The following is a 22,879-nucleotide window of genomic DNA, read 5'->3' as shown; positions in this document are numbered from 1 at the left end:
CCTACCAGGCTCCTCCATCCATGGGATTTGCCAGGCAAGAGTACTGGAGTAGGTTGCCATTGCCTTCTCCTATCAGTTCAGTTCAGTTGCTCAGTCGTGTCTGACTCTTTGAGACCCCATGAATCATCATCCCCTTCTCCTCCTGCCCCCAATCCCTCCCAGCATCAGAGTCTTTTCCAATGAATCAACTCTTCGCATGAGGTGGCCAAAGTACTGGAGTTTCAGCTTTAGCATCATTCCTTCCAAAGAACACCCAGGGCTGATCTCCTTCAGAATGGACTGGTTGGATGTCCTTGCAGTCCAAGGGACTCTCAAGAGTCTTCTCCAATACCACAGTTCAAAAGCATCAATTCTTCAGTGCTCAGCTTTCTTCAAGGTCCAGGCTTTCTCACAGTGGTCATCCATACATGACCACTAGAAAAACCATAGCTTTGACTAGACAGACCTTTGTTGGCAAAGTAATGTCTCTGCTTTTCAATATGCTATCTAGGTTGGTCATAACTTTCCTTCCAAGGAGTAAGCATCTTTTAATTTCATGGCTGCAGTCACCATCTGCAGTGATTTTGGAGCCCCAAAAAAAGAAAGTCTGACACTGTTTCCACTGTTTCCCCATCTATTTCCCATGAAGTGATGGGACCAGATGCCATGATCTTCATTTTCTGAATGTTGAGCTTTAAGCCAACTTTTGCACTCTCCTCTTTCACTTTCATCAAGAGGCTTTTTAGTTCCTCTTCACTTTCTGCCATAAGGGTGGTGTCATCTGCATATCTGAGGTTATTGATATTTCTCCCAGCAATCTTGATTCCCACTTGCGCTTTCTCCTTCCCACTTGCGCTTTCTCCAGCCCAGCATTTCTCATGATGTACTCTGCATACAAGTTAAATAAGCAGGGTGACAATATACAGCCTTGACGTACTCCTTTTCCTATTTGGAACCCATCTGTTGTTCCATGTCCAGTTCTAACTGTTGCTTCCTGACCTACATATAGGTTTCTCAAGAGGCAGGTCAGGTGATCTGGTATTCCCATCTCTTTCAGAATTTTCCACAGTTTATTGTGATCCACACAGTCAAAGGCTTTGGCATGCTGTGAAAATGCTGCACTCAATATGCCAGCAAATTTGGAAAACTCAGCAGTGGCCACAGGACTGAAAAAGGTCAGTTTTCATTCCAATCCCAAAGAAAGGCAATGCCAAAGAATGCTCAAACTACCGCACAATTGCACTCATCTCACATGCTAGTAAAGTAATGCTCAAAATTCTCTAAGCCAGGCTTGAATAATATGTGAACCGTGAACTTCCAGATGTTCAAGCTGGTTTTAGAAAAGGCAGAGGAACCAGAGATCAAATTGCCAACATCCGCTGGATCATCGAAAAAGCAAGAGAGTTCCGGAAAAACATCTATTTATGCTTTATTGACTATGCCAAAGCCTTTGACTGTGTGGATCACAATAAACTGTGGAAAATTCTCCTATAATGCCCCAAGTAAGTCCCATTACTAAAAATGTTTCGCACATTTGTAATATCCCTGCCTCTGTTGCTGTTGCTTTGCAGGAAGAAAAATGGGGCTGCAGAACTACCAGTCTGATACTTTTATGAACTACATTCTATATGGTATCATTTTTTAAGTGAAAAAGAAAACCACTACAATATTCCAGGAAGCACACTTTATTCTCCAGTCCTAGAAGCATGACGTTTAGTGAGTACCTACCAGTGCAGTTGTGTGTGCCTGCCTTCATTAGCTCGAAAATATGCATGCTCTCAAACTCCTGAACTCCAGATGGTTCACAGAGATTCTACCACCAACTTTTTCTATGGAAGTTGTATAAAACATTTTATATTTCAAGTTTTATTACTTTCAGTGGTTTGGTATGGTTTCCTTCTTGTTAATTTTTTAAAAAATATAAACAAATTAGTGTGTGTGTGTTAGTCGCTCAGTCACGTCCAACTCTTTGTGACCCCATGGACTGTAGCCCACCAGGCTCCTCTGTCCATGAAATTCTCCAGGCAAGAATACTAGAGTGGGTTGCCATGCCCTTCTCCAGGGGAGCTTCCCAACCCAGGGATTGTACCCAGCTCTTGTGCATTGCAGGTAGATTCTTTACCATCTGAGCCACTTGTAAGCACATTGGGTATGTCCTGTTTAAATAACAATACCAGAAAAGCCAAAGACTATCCTTTGAATAACTGTCTTAAGTGAGCATCAAGATTAGATTGTTAAAGGAAGGAAGGAAGGTAGAAGGGAGAGAGGGAAAGAAGGAAAAAAGGGCAAAAAAGATTGAGATAGTGTAAAGATAAATTAAAAATGAAAATTCACTTAAGGAGCATTCTAGAGAAATTGAAATCTCAGGTAGCAGTTTTTAAACCAGCAAAGTACTGTGGGCTTAGGCCTAAGGAAATCTGACAGTATACCCTAAAGAAAGGCTTCTTTCCCTAAAGATGCTTTTTAAGAAACTTAAAATTTCCCAAGAAAATCAGGCTCTACCTGTAAAGTTCAAATGCATTGTAATAAAGGTCAGTGTCACTCTTATCCGTTTATAGCAAGTATACAGATTCCAAAAGTCTGCATTCTCTATATGAATACTACCCATGGTTGGAGCTTAATTCCTTTTCCTTATGTTCAGCATTGACTTTGACTTCCTTCTGTATATTTTGGTTTTTGCTGTTCTTTTTATTGTTATCTTTCTGTGTGTGTTCTGGCCACCTCATACAGTTTTTGGAATGAACCTAGTGATGAGTAGATTAATAATAATAATTAACAGTTTATCATGGTTACTATGCACTCCACAGTGTTGTGAGGGGCCAAAAGGCCTGTAGAGTGCATATGGACAAAGCTCAGAGAAGTGTTCTTTGTTAAAGCTGTTTTGACTAATTTTCCATTTTATTGGGCTTCCCTGGTGACTCAGACAGTAAAGAATCTGCCTGCAATGAAGGAGACCCTGGTTTGATTCTTGGGTCAGGAAGATCCCCTGGTATTGGCTACCCACTCCAGTATTCTTGCCTGGAAAATCCCATGGACAGAGGCGCCTGGCAGTTTACTGTCCACCCAGCCAATATGTCTTGGGGAATCTCTCTTTTAATGGACACTTGAATATCAAAGGAATAGGGGGAGGTTAGGGATAAGATTTAAACTTCCCTGCTGGTGCCAGCCTCATACTACTTAAGTCTCATGCCACCTAAAGCCTACTTCAGTGTCCTCTTCCAGTCACCAAAGATGTCTCTCATAAGCAGTTTACCCGATGTGTAGATAAAGATGGGTCATTTATTCCTTTCTTAAATATTGATGCAAAGCATATTATTTATTGGGTATGGTATTCTAATAGAAAGCCAAACCAGGCCTGGTATCAGCCTTCGAGAACTTTAGATAATATATTGAGGTGGTTTAGTTGCTAAGTGGTGTCCAACTTTTTGCAGCCCCATGGTTTGCAGCCTGTGAGGCTCCTCTGTCCATGAGATTTTCCAGGCAAGAATACTGGAGTGAGTTGCCATTTCCTTCTCCAGGGGATCTTCTTGACCCAGGGATCAAACACCCATCTCCTGCATTGGCAGGTAGATTCTTGGCTGCTGAGCCACCAGTGAAGCCCAGGTAATATATTACCAGACACATAATTTTATAAGACTACCATAATGATTTTCTCTTGGCTTAAATCTCATCTTTGACTCTGAGCTGCTGTTTTGCCTAATATCATATACTCAGTTGAGTTCATCATTTTTTAATTGAGTGATTTATCTTTGCCTTGTGAGGATTCATAAGTTCTGCTCAGAATTTGGTTGAGAGTTCTATCCACTTCTCTCAACATAGCCTCCAGCCCCATCATAAGATAATCCTTAATTGCAGAGATCTGTGGCAGGCTTTTCCATCCCTAACTTTAAGATCCGTAAGAATATTCGTGAACCTCTTCTGCAAATTCTTTAGAAATTGAGGAAGGTAGGAGAGGTGTATCATTCTGTAGCTTCTCTTGGATTTGAGGTATCATCTCTTGTGGGGTTTTTGTTGTTGTTGTTTCTCTTTTTTGGCTGCTGTGGGACGGGATCTTAGTTCCCTGATCAGGGACCCAAGCTTTGCCCCCATGCAGTGGATGTGCAGAGTCCTAACCACTAGACCACCATCTCCCAATACACACCTGTATTAAGAAAGGAAGTCTCTCTTCCCATTTTAGAGATTGGCCCACCTGGCTGTGAGAACCCAAGTTTGTCAAATATCTGAATCTTCCCCTTCTCATTCTGATTCCATACAGCTACCTGGTTAGATCATGATGAGGGGTCAGTTTGTTTGACAGTTAAGACTTTCAGCATAAATAAATTGTTTATTCTGGTTTTATACATCTGTGTTAAGGGTGCTGTTAGCAAGTATAATATGCATTAACCTAATCAATTCCCCAGGTCATTTCTGAGTCTTTAAAGTAAAGGACATACTCTGGGCTGAGGTGAATTCAGATTGTTGGCTCCGTGAAAGCAGGGACTGTGTTTATCTGGCTAATCACCCTGTAATTTAAAGTGCCTAGTCCTCCATTGGTGTTTGATATATGTTAATAAATAAAAATTTTACCTTCTCAGGTTTATTGAGAAGCTTCTAGCTACTGAATTGGACTCTCTCCTGGTGGCATCAATTATACCACACAAGATTTATTTTGAACTTCTTGGTAAGCTGTATTATTCTCATTTTATATATTTAAAAACCATGACTTTCCTATTGTCACAAAACTAACAGAATGACTTTGGAACCTAGATGTAAAGAATTCCAAAGCACGTACCCTTCCCCTTGCATCACAGTGGCTTTAGGAATAAATCAATGGGAGATCTCAGCTAGCTAGAGTTATCAGGTAAGGCATCTTGGAAAAGGTTTAATTTGAACTAGGCTTTCATGATATCAGCAACATGGTATCAGCCAAGGTGAAGTCAGATGTATAGAACAGTCTTTTGGACTCTGTGGGAGAGGGAGAGGGTGGGATGATTTGGGAGAATGGCATTGAAACATGTATAATATCATATATGAAATGAGTCACCAGTCCAGGTTCGATGCACAATACTGGATGCTTGGGGCTGGTGCACTGGGACAACCCAGAGGGATGGCATGGGGAGGGAAGAGGGAGGAGGGTTCAGGATGGGGAACACATGTATGCCTGTGGCGGATTCATTTCAATATATGGCAGAACCAATACAATATTGTAAAGTTTAAAAATAAAATAAAAAAAAAGAAACTGCATGTTACATTTAGGAAATATTAGGTAATAAAATTCAGATTCAGTGTATAAGAAATAAATTATAGGATGATAGACAGTGAGTCAAGAAAAGTATGATGGATAATTAAATTCTTGAATAGCAGACTGAGGAATTTGAACATTTTTTATAAATATTCTTAGACTTCCCTGATAGCTCTGTTGGTAAAGAATCTGCCTACAATGCAGGAGACCTGGGTTTGATTCCTGGTCAGGGAGATCCCCTGGAGAAGGGAATAGCAACCCACTCCAGTATTCCTGCTTGGAGAATCCCATGGACAGAGGAGCCTGATGGGCTACAGTTCATGGGTTCACAAAGAGTCGGACACAACTAAGCAACTAACACAACACTGTAATTTTCTTGCCTGGGAAATCCCATGGACAGAGGAGCCTGACAGGCTACAGTCCATGGGGTCACAAAGAGTTGGACACAATTGAGTACAACAAAAAGACTAAAAAAGATAGCAGTAAATTTTTATTGGGCTTCCTTGGTGCCTCAGGTAGTAGAGAATCTGTCTGAAATGCAGGAGCCACTTGCCAATGCAGGGGACCCAGGTTTGATCCTTGGTTGGGAAGATCCCTGGAGAAGGAATGGCAGCCTACTCCTATATTCTTGCCTGGAGAATCCCATGCATAGAGAAGCCTGGTGGGCTCTATAGCCCATGGAGTCGCAAAGAATTGGACAAGACTGAGCGGCCAACTAAATAAATTGGAAGCAAATGAAGATTTTTAAAGATGATATGAAACATGATTAAAGCCATGCTTTAGAATGCTGATTCAACTTGACATGTTCCTCAGTTGGAAGCAAGGAGACTAGTTAAGATGTTACTGAAAGTAGTGCAAATAATAATAGGAGAGGTGGAACAGTAAGCAAGGAAGCATATAATCCAAAGAGCTCTGAGCCTCAAGGCAACATAGATAGGAGAAGAAGTACTAACAGAAAAGAGGAATTATTTTAGCCAAATGTAGAAGACTAGTGCTTCTTTTGAACTGTGGTGTTGGAGAGGACTCTTGAGAGTCCCTTGGACTGCAGGGAGATCCAACAGTCCATTCTAAAGGAGATCAGTCCTGGGTATTCTTTGGAAGGAATGATGCAAAAGCTGCAACTCCAATACTTTGGCCACCTCATGCGAAGAGTTGACTCATTGGAAAAGACTCTGATGCTGGGAGGGATTGGGGTCAGGAGGAGAAGGGGACGACAGAGGATGAGATGGCTGGATGGCATCACTGACTTGATGGATGTCAGTTTGAGTGAACTCCGGGAGATGGTGATGGACAGGGAGACCTGGTGTGCTGCAATTCATGGCGTCGCAAAGAGTTGGACATGACTGAACAACTTAACTGAACTGAACTGAGTGCTTCCCAGGTGGCTCAGTGTAAAGAACCTGCCTGCCAGTTGAGGAGACAGGGGTTCGATGCCTGGCCCAGGAAAATCCCCTGGAGAAGGAAATGGCAACCCATTCCAGTATTCTTGTCTGGAAAATCCCATGGACAGAGGAGCCTGGTGGGCTACAGTCCATGGAGTCACAAAGAGTTGGATGCAACTGATCACAGAGTGTAGCAAAGAAGACCAGCAGGAGGTTGGAATGTGAGACTATAGCCTGAGAAATTTCTGCTAGACTCATCTATTTGGGATTCTTCTGTAGGAAGGCAACATTGAAATCATAGGGTAAATGAGATTATCAGAGGCAAGAGTCTGAAGAGCAGAAAGTAAAAACTTGAACAAATCTCAGGCAGGAACATTTAGAGGACAGAAGGAGGAAGAAGAAGCCTCAAAGTAGACACAGAAGGCGCGGTCAAAGAGGTAGGTAGTTATTACTTCCCTCAGGGGGTTATTTCTGCTAGTTTCAAGACTGAGAACTACTGTCTTAGTTTAATGATAGAAAATGATGGAAATAGCTAGGAGGAAGTAAGTTGGTAAATATGGATTAGGCCAAGGCAAATTTGATGAGCTGAATAGAATTTTTTTTTGGTAGCCATTTACTTTTAAAACATTTTTTTTTACAATGCTACTTCGAAACTGGCTTATTTTCCCAAGCATTCCCCACCCTATTTTGAACAAAAGTAATAGGCAGTAATGCATAAAGGATTCTTGGTAAATTCTTAAAACATTCAGGAATATGACTTGAAGCTGCATTTTAGACTTGATTCAAATATGAATTGAATTACTAGCGACTGATGTTATAAATTGACTTTGAATTGAAAATAGTCTATTAATTGAATGACTTTATCTTAGCTATTATTGTACTCTTTTCTTTTTCTATATTTTGTCTCTGAAATACTAATCCCTCTTTGCCCTCTGGTTTCCAATCTTTGGTAAGTTAGATACTGTCATTTTACTTTTTAAAAATTCAAATTTGACATAAGTAACATTTGTTTCTCTGACCTTTAATAATGCTAAAGTCACAGAAATGCTATTCTATATTTGGATTTTTGGTGGGGGTTGATAAACACACAGTATATTTCGATTATATGATTATGTGATACTTTTATAGAACACAAAAAAAAGGTGAAAAACTAATTATTGCTCAACATCAAAACTTGTTTGCTTAGTCTTTTTTTTGCTTTTGAAGTATACTTGATTTACAGTATTATACTAGTTTCATAGGTACAACATATGACTCTGTATTTTTATAGATTATATGTAGTTTTTATAAAATATTGACTATATTCTCTGTGTTCACTCTTAATAAAAATATGCATATTTCATAGCCTGAATATTTTTTGCTAATGTAGATTTGTTCTTTTTGAATAATGAATGGAGTCTTTGGAAAATTGCTTTTTAATTGCAGAAAGGAGTTTTTTCTTCAACTGATCTCTATGATTAATTTCAACTGATATTAGAAACCCCAAAAAGTATCTTAACAAATGGCACAGACTGTTTAGAAAGTGTCAGTAATCTCTATACTTATTTGTTATGGTTATTTTTAAAAGAACATTTTGATTGGCTAAAATTTTAAAAAGGAATTGATGTCATAGTAAATATATTAGGAGAAGATAGCTAGAATTTAAGAAAATTTTAAAGATGAGAAACACTCAATGGGAATTTAACAGAATGTTCTCTAAAGGTAAATAATCCACTTTAGTGCAAGGCAAAAACATTAAGTCTCCTATTTATATTCATTTCTTGCCTAAAAAATAGAAGAGAAGTTCAGTTGTACTGATCGTTAATGTAGATATTTGCACTGACACCTCACTCGCTGTGTATGTCAGGAGGTCGTGCATCGTACGATGAGTGAGAGGCGCACCAAGGGCACACTGTGGCACCCGGCGCTGCCCCATCACTCTTGGGTTTCCTTTCAGCCTTTTGCCACGTGTTGCAATTTCCTTGTCCCATTAAGTGAATTTTTAAATTTATTATTTTCAGTATTATAACCATTAAATAGTTTGTAATGAGAAAGACAATATCTAAAAACTTTTGACTTACAAAGTCATTCACTAGTTATTTCACTGAAGTACTTAAAGTGATCGTTGAAATAAAAATTGAGTTATACATTTTTATTTTATATATTAAATAAGGGCTTCACATTTGCTGGACTTTTCTGCACTGGTAGGTGGGTCTCAGCACAATGTTGCCTGGTAGATATTTTTTGAAAAAAGACATGTTTTCATCCAGCCCATCGAGGTAACAATGAGTGATTAAGCAACAATGGTTGCTTAACAATGAGTGATTCACAAATTGTTTTTGCAACTAATTAATTAGAGAAGGCATTTTTGAAAATATATGATTTTTCTGCATTTTAATAACAGATGTAAATATGACATCTATAAATGTCCGTTCCTTTTTTTAAAACATAAACTAACGTGATTTAATCTGTTTTAAAGTCTTCTAACTGAAAATTTAAGTGGATCTTGAACTCATTGCTAAAAGTATAACAATGCAACAACTTCTGATTAGGTGTCAAAATCTAGAAAATGCCAAGTTGCTGAATTTCAAAAAATATCTGGTAATTGGTAGATGGATTTGAAAAATGAGTAGTAGTATGATTTCCTAAGTATTTCCCTTGATATACTCATTTCATTGGAATGTAACATTTTTTTGTAAAGTATCTTCTTCAGATATGTTAGCCATTAAAACCAAGTTTAAAAAGTTGAACTTTTAACTTGACTTTCAGATCACTAAATGTTAAAACTTTCATAGAAATTCAGCATGTGAGGTTATATTGTTTTCTCTAAAAATAATTATCAATAACTTTAACAGCAAAGATTTTATCATTAATAACTTAAGAATTATTTAAACATTATTTCATCTTTAATCTAGACTTTAAAGTCTTCCATTTATATACTTGTAACTATGTATGTATTTCATACACTATCATAGAACAGTGGTAGATATATATATTATAAATATTTATTTATTTATAGCTTCCAGGATACACACAGGCTTCCCAGGTAGCGCTAGTGATGAAGAGCCTGCCTGCCAGTGCAGGAGACGCAAGAGATGTGGGTTCGATCCCTGGGTCAGGAATTTGCCTAGAGGAGAGCATGGAAACCCACTCCAGTATTCTTGCCTGGAGAATCCCATGGACAGAGGAGCCTGGTGGGCTATGGTCCATGGAGTCACAAAGAGTTGGACTTGACTGAAGTGACTTAGCACCCATGCATGCACACACACACACATTCAAATAGTCTAGAGTCTATTCAATCATTAAACTAGAGTGAACACAATAACGTGTTTCTGTGAGAATAATAATTGTACTGAAGAGTACACAGCCCCTTAGTGTCTGTTATCATGTAAACACATGCTGCTTTTATTATGACTTTGAAGGACCCTAGACACAGCCTTCATGGGCCTTTTCCTTCATAAAACTATATTAAGTTATATTTTATAATTGCATTGGCTGAAAATAAATATATCAATAATACTTGTATTCTCTAACCTAAAAGTTCATTTTTTTCTTCTGATTTTTAAAATAAATCAAAATATCTGCATATTTTAAATATTGTGGGCCATAGCACATGGACAAGTTGACCCTGGCACCAGCACCATAAGAGATGAAAAATACAGCTTCTCACATTCAGATTTCAGCGCCATAACTAGTACACCATTTGTTACAAAATAACCACACATGAGGACCAAGTATTCTTTGTAAGGAAGGACTAATGCAAAACACAAGGTATATGTTTTCTCTAAATAATCCGGCAAAGACACGAAGTCCTTCTGTCTTTTTTGAAAGATAAGGGGGTCCCTTCTGTTTGAAAGATAAGGGGGTCCCAGAACAGCAGTGAGCACAGGAGAGAGGAGCGAACATGGATCTGAAACTACAGCCGAGGAGCAGGCAGACGATGTGCGGATGCTCCCGGCATCAGCGCAGTGAGGGCCCAGTCTTCAGTGAAACTGGAGCCCAGCTCCTCCCCTGGGCCCGTGCCTCTGACCCGCCCTCTTAATTCCAGTGTCTTTCATCAGGTCCCCATCACAATGGCCTGCCCACCATTCCTCACAAATGTGTTGAGCTCCCTGCAGCTTAAAGGCCTTTGCTGGGTCACTCTCCCTGCGTTGGGACAGCACTGCTCCCATGTGTCATTTTGGCCTCTGCTTACGTGTCATCTCCCCAGACAGTCTTTCCTGGCCACCCTGTCCCTCACTACTCTGTTAGAACACCCTGATTTCTTTTCCTTATAGCACTGATCGCTGTCTGAATCTTGATCATTAATTCATTGATCGATTGTCTAGCTCACCAAATGGAACACAAGCATCATGGTTACAGAGGATGTCTGGCTTGTTTATGTGTAGCTCCTCAAAGTCTGTAGCAGTGCCTGGTATTCAAGTGATAGATGAAAAAACTGAGCTCAAGGCAACCGCGACCTCAGTCTTTCCTTCCTCTGCTTCTTTCGAAGTCCACGGCTCTGTCTACCCTGTGATCTTTCCTTTTAGGAATGTCAAATGTAGTTCAACACCTAGTTTAATGTACTGTATCTGAAAAGTGCTTTAGTATCCTTTTAGTAAAAGGATACAGGGTGGTGCAGTACAGCTAGACAGCTGAGAAAAACCTACCCAAACACCTTAAATGTCTGTTAGTATTTACTGGTGACTGAAGCCATGAAATTAAAAGACGCTTACTCCTTGAAAGGAAACTTACGACCAACCTAGATAGCATATTCAAAAGCAGAGACATTATTTTGCCAACAAAGGTCCGTCTAGTCAAGGCTATGGTTTTTCCAGTGGTCATGTATGGATGTGAAAGTTGGACTGTGAAGAAAGCTGAGCACTGAAGAATAGATGCTTTTGAACTGTGGTGTTGGAGAAGACTCTTGAGAGTCCCTTGGATTGCAGGGAGATCCAACCGTCCATTCTAAAGGACATCAGTCCTGGGTGTTCTTTGAAAGGACTGATGCTAAAGCTGAAACTCCAATACTTTGGCCACCTCATGCGAAGAGTTGACTCATTGGAAAAGACTCTGATGCTGGGAGGGATTGGGGGCAGGAGGAGAAGGGGATGACAGAAGATGAGATGGCTAGATGGCATCACCAACTCGAGGGACAAGAGTTTGGGTGAACTCTGGGAGTTGGTGATGGACAGGGAGGCCTGGTGTGCTGCGATTCATGGGGTTGCAAAGAGTCGGACACGACTGAGCAACTGAACTGGTGTTAATACACTTCACATGAGTATGTATCACATCATTAACTACCTGGCACTCTGTTGTTACATAAAACATCTTTGTGCTGCATCTATAACATAGATAACAGTTTGGGTAAAATGACATGGCATTTGCAATATACCTATTGATCATGTATCTGCCTCACAGAAGTGAAGATGATAGCAGAGAATGCAATGTCTAATATTTAAAATGTCAACAGTGTTTTCAGGGCCTCATTTCTCTAGCCACCAGATCTATTCCCAAGCAGGAAAGTTTTTGAAATGCTTTATCGCCCGCTTTCATTTTCTGTGAGGCAGTCATACTACTGCCTACTGTCCAATGCTCACTAATTGTCAATACACAGCTCTAAAAACTGCAGAGGGTGATGTTTAAGGGCCCCTCACACCCCCAGACACTGGTTTTGACTTCAATCACAAGTTCTTCTGCTGGAACACCTTCAATGTTCTGTTCTTCTTCCTCATACTCTATTATGCAGCCATCCCCACAGGCACTCACAAAGCAATCAACCCAAAAGTATTTGCTTACTGCTGATGGTGTGCTCAGGACTGTGCCAGAGCTTTGAGGAGATGGAGGTGAGTTGTAAAAAGCATTCCTGTTCTTGAGAACTTATAGACCAAATTAGAGACAAAGTTGTTTAGTCACTAAATCGTGTCCAACTCTTTTGCAATCCCGTGGACTGTAGCCCTACCAGGCTCCTGTATCCATGAGATTCTCCAGGCAAGAATACTGGAGTGGATTGCCATTTCCTACTCCAGGGGATCTTCCCAACCCAGGAATCAAACTCACGTCTCCTTCATTGGCAGGCAGATTCTTTTACACTGAGCCACTTGGGAAGCCAGAAACAAAATTACTAGGAATAAAAAAGTATCAATGAATATTAACTAAACTTATTGTTGTGATCATTTTGAAATAAACATATATTGCATTCCTGAGACTAATGTTATATTTCAATTATATCTCAGTTTTTTAAACATTAAAAGCAAATCAATTATTTTTTTTTAAAAAAGCAGTGAATTTTTGAATAAAAAATACAGTTACAGGATGCAGACCAAGAGTCCATTCTCCAAGTAAGCGAGAAGGCATTTCAGGCAAATGGATAAAGGCATAAAGAAATGGCTTATTTGTGGACTTTGAGGAGACTTGATTAAAATGGTGTCTATGTTAGAAAAAAAAAAGTGGGAAATGCGGTTAGTTAGCAAATGAGAACATATCATCAAGACGTTGAATGTTAGGCAGAAGCGTTTAGATTTGTTTGAGCGGAAAACTTAGAATTATATTTGCTCTCATTTTTCTCTCCATGTCCCAAATTTGTGGAGAAAATAAAAGACTTCTTTTTGTTGAATAATTCCTTCCTGGAAGTCTTCAATTTGTAGTAATGACAGTCAAAACTCTCTGAAGGTATGTTAAGAATAGTTGCTGAAACCTCAAGCTGGGATTTTTAGCATTTGTATGTTTTTTCATAAGCTTCTTTTTGTTATTTTTAACCCTAAATAATTTGGTTTGGAAGAATGAAAGAAATAATCCTTTATGAGAGGTGACTTTTTTCCTGACAGCAAATAGATTTTTCATTTCAGCTGGTCTTAGGACACGGTGACTCTCTCAACTATCTTAAGCTGCTTTTGGTTTGTCTCAGAATCTGGAATAAGAATATATTATATCCAAGCAGGCAATACATGACCTAATTTTAATTTTTTTTTTAAATTTAAACCTTATTTCTATCATCTCGTCCACTAAATTATTGTCAAAGGAAAGAAGAAAACTTGTGGAGCATGTATTATGGATCATTGTATTAGTCAGGATAGAGTAAGATGCAGGACAGCTAAAAGAACCAGATCTGGTGGGCGCTAGCAAGATCTGTCAAGGCCATGCCTCCGGCCAACGTGCTTCGTAAGTTTTACTGAATCTTTACAAGAGCTTTAAGGAGTAGTAGTATCCTCAATTTTGCAAATGCAAAAAGCAAAGTGGTACGGTACTGTAGAAAGAGATTTGGATCGAAGGTCTTGGATTGGGATCTCAGTTCTGTTATATATTTAGCTGTAAGACAGTTCAGCTGATATGTCACTTCTGTAGAATTACATTACGCACATCACAGTAGAATGATTTTCCTGATCTCTTGATCATATTAAGTGCCTCCTCTGTCTTCCCGTAGCCATCTGTACTACTTTTCCCTCATTGCCATTATTGTAGGATAACTACTGTGATGATGATAAATTTCTTAAGAAAATGGTTATTCATAGTTGCATCCATTGTATCCAGTTCAGTTTCTGGTACCTGGTATTTAATATTAATATTTATTGAGGGAATAAATTCAAAACCTTAACTTTCTAGTCATCTGTTTGCTGACACAGGTCCATACAGCCAAAGCTATGTTTTTCCAGTAGTCATGCACGGATGTCAGAGTTGGACCGTGAAGAAGGCTGAGCACTGAGAATTGATGCTTTTGAACTGCGGTGCTGGAGAAAACTCTTGAGAGTACATAGGTCAGCAAGTCCCTTGATCAAACCAGGCAATCCTAAAGGAAATCAACCCTGAATATTTACTGGAAGGACTGATGCTAAAGCTGTGGCCACCTAATGCGAAGAACTGACTCATTGGAAAAGACTCTGATGCTGGGAAAGATTGAGAGCAAGAAGAGAAGAGGGCAGCAGAGGATGAGATGGTTGGATGGCATCATCGACTCAATGGACATGAGTTTGAGCAAACTCTGGGAGATAGTGAAGGACAGGGAAACCTGGCATGCTGCAGTCCATGCGGTCGCAAAGAATCAGACATGACTGAACTACTTAAAAACAACAATTTAGCTGAAATATTAGATGAAAATGGAGATGTAGTTAATGGTATGAAGTAACTTGCCGTATTCCAGAAAAGCATAGCCCAAAATATCTATTTTTACAAATTCCTAGGGTTTTTATCTAAAAAATAAAACAAAATTACTTAATATTACAGACTGGCAAACCATATATGAAACTGACAGGTGAATTTTTTCTTTACCATTGTATTGGTTTCCTAGGGCTGTAGTAATAGAGCAACACAAATTATGTGGCTTAAAACAAGAGAATTTTACTGTCTCATAGTTCTGGAGTCTAGAAGTCAACACAGTCAGTTCCTTCTGAGGGCTGTGAGGGAAAATCTGTCCCATGCCTCCCTTCCTGGCTTCTGGTAACAGCCAGCAATCCTTTTTGTAGAGGTATCATTACAACATCTGCCTTCCTCGCATGACCTTTTCCTTGTGCGTTTCTTCTCCCTTCTTTTCTTATAAGGACACCAGTCATGTCAAATTAGATTCCACCCTAGTGACCTCTTGAGAAATTTGTATGCAGGTCAGGAAGCAACAGTTAGAACTGGACATGGAACAACAGACTGGTTCCAAATAGGAAAAGGAGTACGTCAAGGCTGTACATTGTCACCCTGCTTATTTAACTTATATGCAGAGTACATCATGAGAAATGCTGGGCTGGAAGAAGCACAAGCTGGAATCAAGATTGCCGGGGGAAATCTCAATAACCTCAGATATGCAGATGACACCACCCTTATGGCAGAAAGTGAAGAGGAACTAAAAAGCCTCTTGATGAAAGTGAAAGAGGAAAGTGAAAAAGTTGGCTTAAAGCTCAACATTCAGAAAACGAAGATCATGGCATCTGGTCCCATCACTTCATGGGAAATAGATGGGGAAACAGTGGAAACAGTGTCAGACTTCATTTTTTTTAGGCTCCAAAATCACTGCAGATGGTGATTGCAGCCATGAAATTAAAAGACACTTACTCCTTGGAAGAAAAGTTATGACCAACCTAGATAGCATATTGAAAAGCAGAGACATTACTTTGCTAACAAAGGTCCGTCTAGTCAAGGCTATGGTTTTTCCTGTGGTCATGTATGGATGTGAGAGTTGGACTGTGAATAAGGCTGAGCGCCGAAGAATTGATGCTTTTGAACTGTGGTGTTGGAGAAGACTCTTGAGAGTCCCTTGGACTGCAAGGAGATCCAACCAGTCCGTTCTGGAGGAGATCAGCCCTGGGATTTCTTTGGAAGGAATAATGCTAAAGCTGAAACTCCAGTACTTTGGCCACTGCTGGGAGGGATTGGGGGCAGGAGGAGAAGGGGATGACAGAGGATGAGATGGCTGGATGACATCACCGACTTGATGGACGTGAGTCTGAGTGAACTCCGGGAGTTGGTGATGGACAGGGAGGCCTGGCGTGCTACAATTCATAGGGTCGCAAAGGGTCAGACACAACTGAGTGACTGAACTGAACTGAACTGAACTAGTGAACTCATCTTTACTTGATTACATTTACAAAGACCCTATTTTGAAATAAGGTCCTGGACTTCCCTGGTGGCCCAGTGGTAAAGAATTTGCCTTGCAATGTAAGGGACACGAGTTCTTTCCTTGGTCGGGGAACTAAGATTAAGCCCAGGCGCCACAACTAGAGAGTCTATGTGATGCACTGAAAAGATCCCAAATGTCGTGCCAAAGATCCCGAGTGCTGCAACTCAGAACCTACACAGCCAAGTAAAATTATAACAAGTTAAATAAGGTCACATCCACAGGCACTAAAGTGTAGACTTCAACACATCTTTTTAGAGGCCAGATCAAACTGCAACAACTATGAATAGCATTGTTTTAAATATGTGAGTCAACAGTAAGATCATTAGACCTCAAATAAAAGTCTAGATCTCTAATTCTGTTGAAAACTCAAAAGATCTTGAAAGAGAGAACTGGGTTTTCAAGATTGTGCACACAATATCAGCAAAGGTAAAGGGGCAAGATGTATGATATATTGGAGAAATATTAAGTAATAAAGTCCAACTTTAGTGTATAAACTTTAAGATATAGAACTACCAAAATGAATTTATTCAGGACAAGTTATTTCAGAATGAATGACTAATTTTAAAAGCCTGGAATATAATCAGGTAGAGCCCATGAGAAATGGGCCCATGAGAAGGTAGTGTCAAAGGAGAAAATGTCAATAATCACTTTTTCACAAAAACAGCTGAAACAGTGCAGCAATAGTTAAGAGGAAGAGACACGGGAAAATGAATTGTATCATATGACCCACCCATGGGCAAGATAAGGGCTTCTCTGATGTCTTAGATGGTAGAGTCTGCCTGCAATGCAGGAGACCTAGGTTCGATCACTGAATTGGGAAAATCCCCTGGAGAAGGAAATGGCAACCCACTCCAGTATTCTTGCCTGGGAAATCCCATGGACAGAGGAGCTTGGTGGGCTGCAGTCCATGGGATTGTATAGAGTCGGACATGACTGAGCGACTAAGCATGCATGGGCAAGATAAAAAGATGTATTCAGAAAAAAAATTAACACTATTTAAAATCATAATAGTCAAATTTTAAGGATACACAAAAAGAATTTATAACTAAGAAAAGAAAATTCCTAAAGGGACTCATGAGATGAGGGTAAAATGTTAATTGTCTCTTAAAGTTGTTTTATGGATTGCTAAATAGAGAGTGGGCTTCCCTGGCCCAAACGGCAAAGAATCTGCATGCAGTGTAGGAGACCTGTTTCAGTCCCCGGTTTGGGAAGATCCCCTGGAGAAGTGAATGGCTACCCACTCAAGTATTCTTGCCTAGAGAATTTCATGGACAGGGGAGCCTGGCGAGCTACAGTCCATGGGGTCACCAAGAGTCGGACACGACTAAGCAATTAACACTTTCTTTCAAATAGGAAAAATAACTCTATGCAGCGTTCAAGGGCAGTGGATTTAACAAAAGTGAACAGCAATAGATCTTTAGACCTAAACAGACATGAACTGCCATCCTTCAGTCATTACATTTTCGATGTCAAAACTCATTTTATGCTCATTTTTCACTTCCCCCACCTGATCCAAGCGTGCCTCTCTGCTGAATTCCCTGAGTTAAACACTAACCCTGTTTTCCAGTCGTCTGAGATGCAAGCGTCCCAGCCTCACCCTTTACTCTGAATCACATTCAATCATAGATCTTGTCTTGTTTTTTTACCTCATAAATATATAGGGAGACATCTATTTCCTTTTCATCCTCACTATCCCCATCTTCATGAGGCCCCCTCCACCATACCCACTCTGCAAAATGGAGCTACAAATAATCAGATGAATGCATCAAAGCAGGTCCTCATCATCCCTCCTGTGGACTATTGCACTTCCTGGAAATTGGTGTCCCTGTCACTTGCCTCCTCCAATTTTCTTTTATTTTACACCCGGACTATGGCCATTTGCACATCCTGTGTCCTATATAAAATACTCCCTCAACTCAAATGCATATGCATGTGTGCTCAGTCACTTCAGTCCTGTCCAACTCTTTGTGAGCCTATGGACTGTAGCCCAGGAGACTGTCCTCTGTCCATGAGATTTTCCCAGCAAGAGGACTGGAGTGGGTTGCTATGTCCTCCTCCAGGGGATCTTCCTGACCCAGGATTGAACCTGCATCTCCTGGGTCTCCTGCATTGCAAGCAGATTCTTTACTGCTGAGCCACCAGGGAAGCCCACTCAAATGCATATAATACCTACCTTCACCTTCTATTGCTTATCCCTCAACTCCATCTCCCTCTGTGGAGCCTTCCATGTTGAGTTAGTTTCCTTCCTTCTGTGCTCTTTTAGCATCACTCTGTTTATAGCTCAATGAACTTGCTCCTAAATTTTGGTCCATTGGTCCACAGTCTTCACAGCCTGGGAACTTGTGAAAAATGTAGAATCTCAGGTTCTTCCCCAGACTTACTGAATCACAATCTGCATTCTAAGGAAATCTGCAGGTGATTCTTACACACACAAATGTTTGGGATGTGTGAATAGAAATGTTATTATCAGAGATTTGGATCTCTATCTTTTACCCTGAACTCCGAGCTCCTCTAAATAAGAGCCACATATTTTATTTCTGAATGCCTAACAAAGTGTCAGTGTATGCTGAGCATTTACAGTATGTAAATGAGTGAAAGAGAAATAGAAAACAGACGGTTCAGTGGTCACCCGAGTGTTAGTGGCAAAACCAGGACTCCTCAGGCACGTACATATCAGAGCCTTTCTACACCCATGCTGTGCCACTTACAAAATGTCTTTCTTTTACATTTCCAAGACTTAGAGATGTTGAATGATGCACTTATAGTCACAAGGCTATTTTAAGTGGCAAAGAGAACCCTAGAATACAAGTTTTTATCTTGACACTTAGTTGAGGATCTTTCCACTGTGTCATTTGGCCTCTATCTGTCAGAAGAACAAGTGAAAAACACATTAATTGAACTTCTGTTCTCACAATTCAAGTTTCAAAGAGCATCTGCCATGATGAATAAAAATATATTTGTATTCCCCCAGTGTGCTTCAATGCAGTCAGGCCTGGGTTACAGTCCAGTAAGCTAAGCTCCATGAACATGTTTATTTCAAAGTTAAAGGGAAAGCCTGAAATTAAACAAAAAGAAATAATTATAAATAGAAACATAATTACTCACTCAGTTTGCCAGTTTGATTTTTTTTCTATGTGGTTCAATAATTTCCAGCTTGTAACATTAAGTATATTTTTATAGTACATTTATAAAATGTTTGATATATAATGGTTACAAACTTTCATTTAAGACATATTTATATTCCAGATGATACATTTACTTATGTATTTCCAGCATGCTTAAATATTTGGGGAGGGAACAAATAGGACATTTATATAATTGCCACCAATAAGCTTTGTTTTGTTTCACTTTTGAAATAATAATCATATTATGCCATCCTGTTCATTCATGAAGACAGCAAATATTTATTATATGTGCACTATGTTTCAGGCACTGTCGTAGGCTCTGGCCTCAGAAAATTCTGCCTCCAAGAGTCTTATTATGGATTAATGGGGGAGAGAGCCAAAGAAGCAAGCAGTTTCATGAAGGCAGGTGAAGACACAGGTCCTACAGGGCATCCAGGCAGAAAGAGCACCTGGTCCTGCAATGGGAGACCAGAAAAGTCTTTGCAAAGAGGCGGATGAAACTGGAGCCTATTATACAGAGTGAAGTAAGTCAGAAAGAAAAACACCAATACAGTATACTAACGCATATATATGGAATTTAAAAAGATGGTAACAATGACCCTATGTGCAAGACAGCAAAAGAGACACAGATGTAAAGAATAGTCTTTTGGACTCTGTGGGAGACTGTGAGGGTGGGTTGATTTGATAGAATAGCGTTAAAACATGTATATTATCAGATATGAAATAGATCGCCAGTCCAGGTTTGATGCATGAGACAGGGTGCTCAAGGCTTGTGCACTGGGATGACCCAGAGGGATGGGATGGGGAGGGAGGTATGAGGGGGGTTCAGGATGGGGAACACATGTACACCCATGGCTGATTCATGTCAATGTATGGCAAAAACCACTACAATATTGTAAAGCAATTAGCCTCCAATTTAAATAAATAAATTAATTTTTTAAAAAAGATGTCCATGAAGCCATGTCCTAAAAAAGAATAGAATCTAATTAGGCAAATTATGTGAAGTGGGACTTGCCAGATATAACAGCTACACATGCAAGAGAAAGAATGTGTGTGCTCAGTCGCTTCAGTCCTATCCCACTCTTTGCAACCCTATGAACTTTAGTCCTCCAGGCTCCTCTGTCCATGGGATTCTCCAGGCAAGGATACTGGAGTCAGTGGCCATGCCCTCCTCCAGGGGATCTTCCCAACACAGGGAATGAACCCACATCTCCTGTGTCTCCTGCACTGCAGGCACGTTCTTTACTGCTAAGCCACCATGGAGGTCCAAGTGAAGGAATGGAAGGTTCGAAATAGATGCAAGTAGTTCAGTATAGCGAGAGCAGAGCTTTGCTGGTGTGAAGGAGGGAAAGATAACAGAGAGTGAAAAGGCTAATGCCAGACAGGAAAGTAATGGCAACATCATGAGGGGTGCTGGATGCCCTACAAAGCACTTTGGATGTCATGCGAAAAAGTAAGAGTGACGAGTAATGCACTTCTAGTGCTTATTATGGGCTCCACATTGTTCCAAATGTATCTCATTTTGTCTTCATAACTGGTATATGCTCTAGGTACTGTTATTACGCCTACTTTTATAGATAATGAAACTGAGGCAAAGAGAGTTAAAAGTCCTTTAGCAAAGTTGTTCATCTGGGTGTTAATGGTGCTAGGCTTTTAAAGGTGATGGGAAGGGGGATGATTAATTTTTGTTTTGTAAAGATCATTCTGACTCAAGAGTGAAGAGCGACTTTAAGAAGACATTTCAGTAATCTAGGTGAAATAAGCCAAAGAGTTGAACTAAACTGAGGCAACCAGGAGGAAAGAAGTAGGGGCCTCAAGAGATGTTCAGGGGGGCTAGGCCAGACATAGTGATGGGTCAGTAAGGTGTGAGGCCAGCTATGTGACCAGATGCACTCCTCCAAATAGGCCTAAGTACCAGATTTTAGGGAATAAACAATCAAATATGCATTTTCCATGACCACATTTTTCATTAGGACGACTAAATAAATATCAGCTAATCTCTAATTGATGACACATAATTTGAATAGTGACATAATTTAAATGAAAAATTGGAAGACCTAGTTTCATTTTATAATAAATAATGTAATCTGACTATGGTGTCACTTCATTCTTATGTTGTTTATAGTACAGCTCTTGCTCATTCTCTTTTTTTCCTGCCAGTTTTAATTTCTCAGCAGAAGAGCCTCATCTGTGACTATTCTCCCACTGCTGGCAGGAACTCAAAATTCAGGTTGTTCCCTGCAAGTTTTGAACTATGCTTGGTAGATGACCCAGATTCCAGGTTGTGAATATCTTTCTTGATCCCATTCATCTTTCTACCTTGTCTCTAGTTACCCTATTTTTATATGCCAGTTTCTATGCTTGGGCTTTTCACCATGCAGTGCCTGCCATTCACATACACTTGAACCCTGGCCTCTCTAGTTCAGACCCCATATTACCAGTTGCCAAACCAGTATCTCAGCTCATCAGTTCATACACAGTGATCTTTTCTCTTCTCCTCTGAGGTTTTTTTTTTGTGTGTGTAATATTGATAATGTTATGATAAAAGTAATTTTTTCAGACACTGTGTTGTTTATTAATCTTATTCATAATCTGTATTAAAATGCCAGCTAATTAGTATTCTTTAGTTTTGACCAATGACCTAGTCCATTTCTAAAAAGACAGTTTTGAACTTTTAGGACTTTTGTCACTTATTCTCGTAATGTGACTATCCTTTTTTTTTTAATTGGATGTAGGGCCAGGCCTTGAACTCCCTTTAATATCACATCTTCACTTCCTTATCATTAAAGCATTATCCTGTGTGTTTCTATTTCAGGTCTTCACCCAACTTTTAATCTTGCCTGTACTTGGTTCTTCTCTTCCATATTCTTACCAGTTCCACAAGGACCAAAGTTCAGTCCCAATGTTATTAATAGCTATTAATCCCCATTTTAGATTACATCATTATTAGAATAGCCAAAAATCATAGTACATCACCATATTTTAAAAATAATCTAACATAAAGAGAAAGGTGAGAGAAGAGAATTTTATATTATTAAGAAGACAGAGGAATACTTACTACATTTATGAAAACCTAAAAACATAAAATGACAACCATTTATCAGAGCAAGGATAAAGAAGCCTATATTTTCTTTGTTATCAATTGTCTCAGTTTTTATCAATTATTGTAAATAATAACAATAGAGAAAATCAGTGCACATTTTGAAGAACACAGGATCAAGGGTAAAATGGTTGATGGACAGTAAAAAAAGAAAAAAAGATTTGGAAAACATTGCAAATTTGGAAGAGGTAACAAAAGAAAATTCCCAGCAGAGATTAAAAGCAAAAGCAGATATACTAATTAAAATGCCACTATCTCTACATCTTTATCATTGACATTTAAAAAATCAGTTCATTGGCAGATTTTTGTTATTTTCATCTACACCTGACTTCACTGGTTTTTGCAGGGTTAGTAAACTACAGCCGGAGGACCCACTAGCTCAGAATGATTTGCACATTTTTAAATGGTTGAACAAAAATTTTATTTTTAAATGGTTGAACAAAATCAAAGAATAATATTTTGTGATACATAAAAATTAAATTCAAAACTCAGTGTCCACAAAGTTTTATGGGA

At 39.4% G+C, this 22,879-nt stretch overlaps 1 long non-coding RNA gene across 1 annotated transcript; it reads left to right on the top strand.

The window, feature by feature from the left end:
* Window positions 1-1,703: 1,703 nt before the first annotated feature.
* Window positions 1,704-20,058, top strand: LOC104971229 (uncharacterized). The gene is made up of 3 exons (XR_003030708.2): window positions 1,704-3,582; window positions 4,554-4,639; window positions 19,571-20,058. It is a non-coding gene; the product is annotated as an uncharacterized lncRNA (long non-coding RNA).
* Window positions 20,059-22,879: the final 2,821 nt, after the last annotated feature.

This window comes from Bos taurus, chromosome 2, assembly GCF_002263795.3.
Source record: "Bos taurus isolate L1 Dominette 01449 registration number 42190680 breed Hereford chromosome 2, ARS-UCD2.0, whole genome shotgun sequence".
NCBI classification, from domain to species: Eukaryota; Metazoa; Chordata; class Mammalia; order Artiodactyla; family Bovidae; genus Bos; species Bos taurus.
The sequence above is the reverse complement of the archived record's forward strand: the minus strand, read 5'-3'. Positions and strand labels throughout refer to the sequence as shown.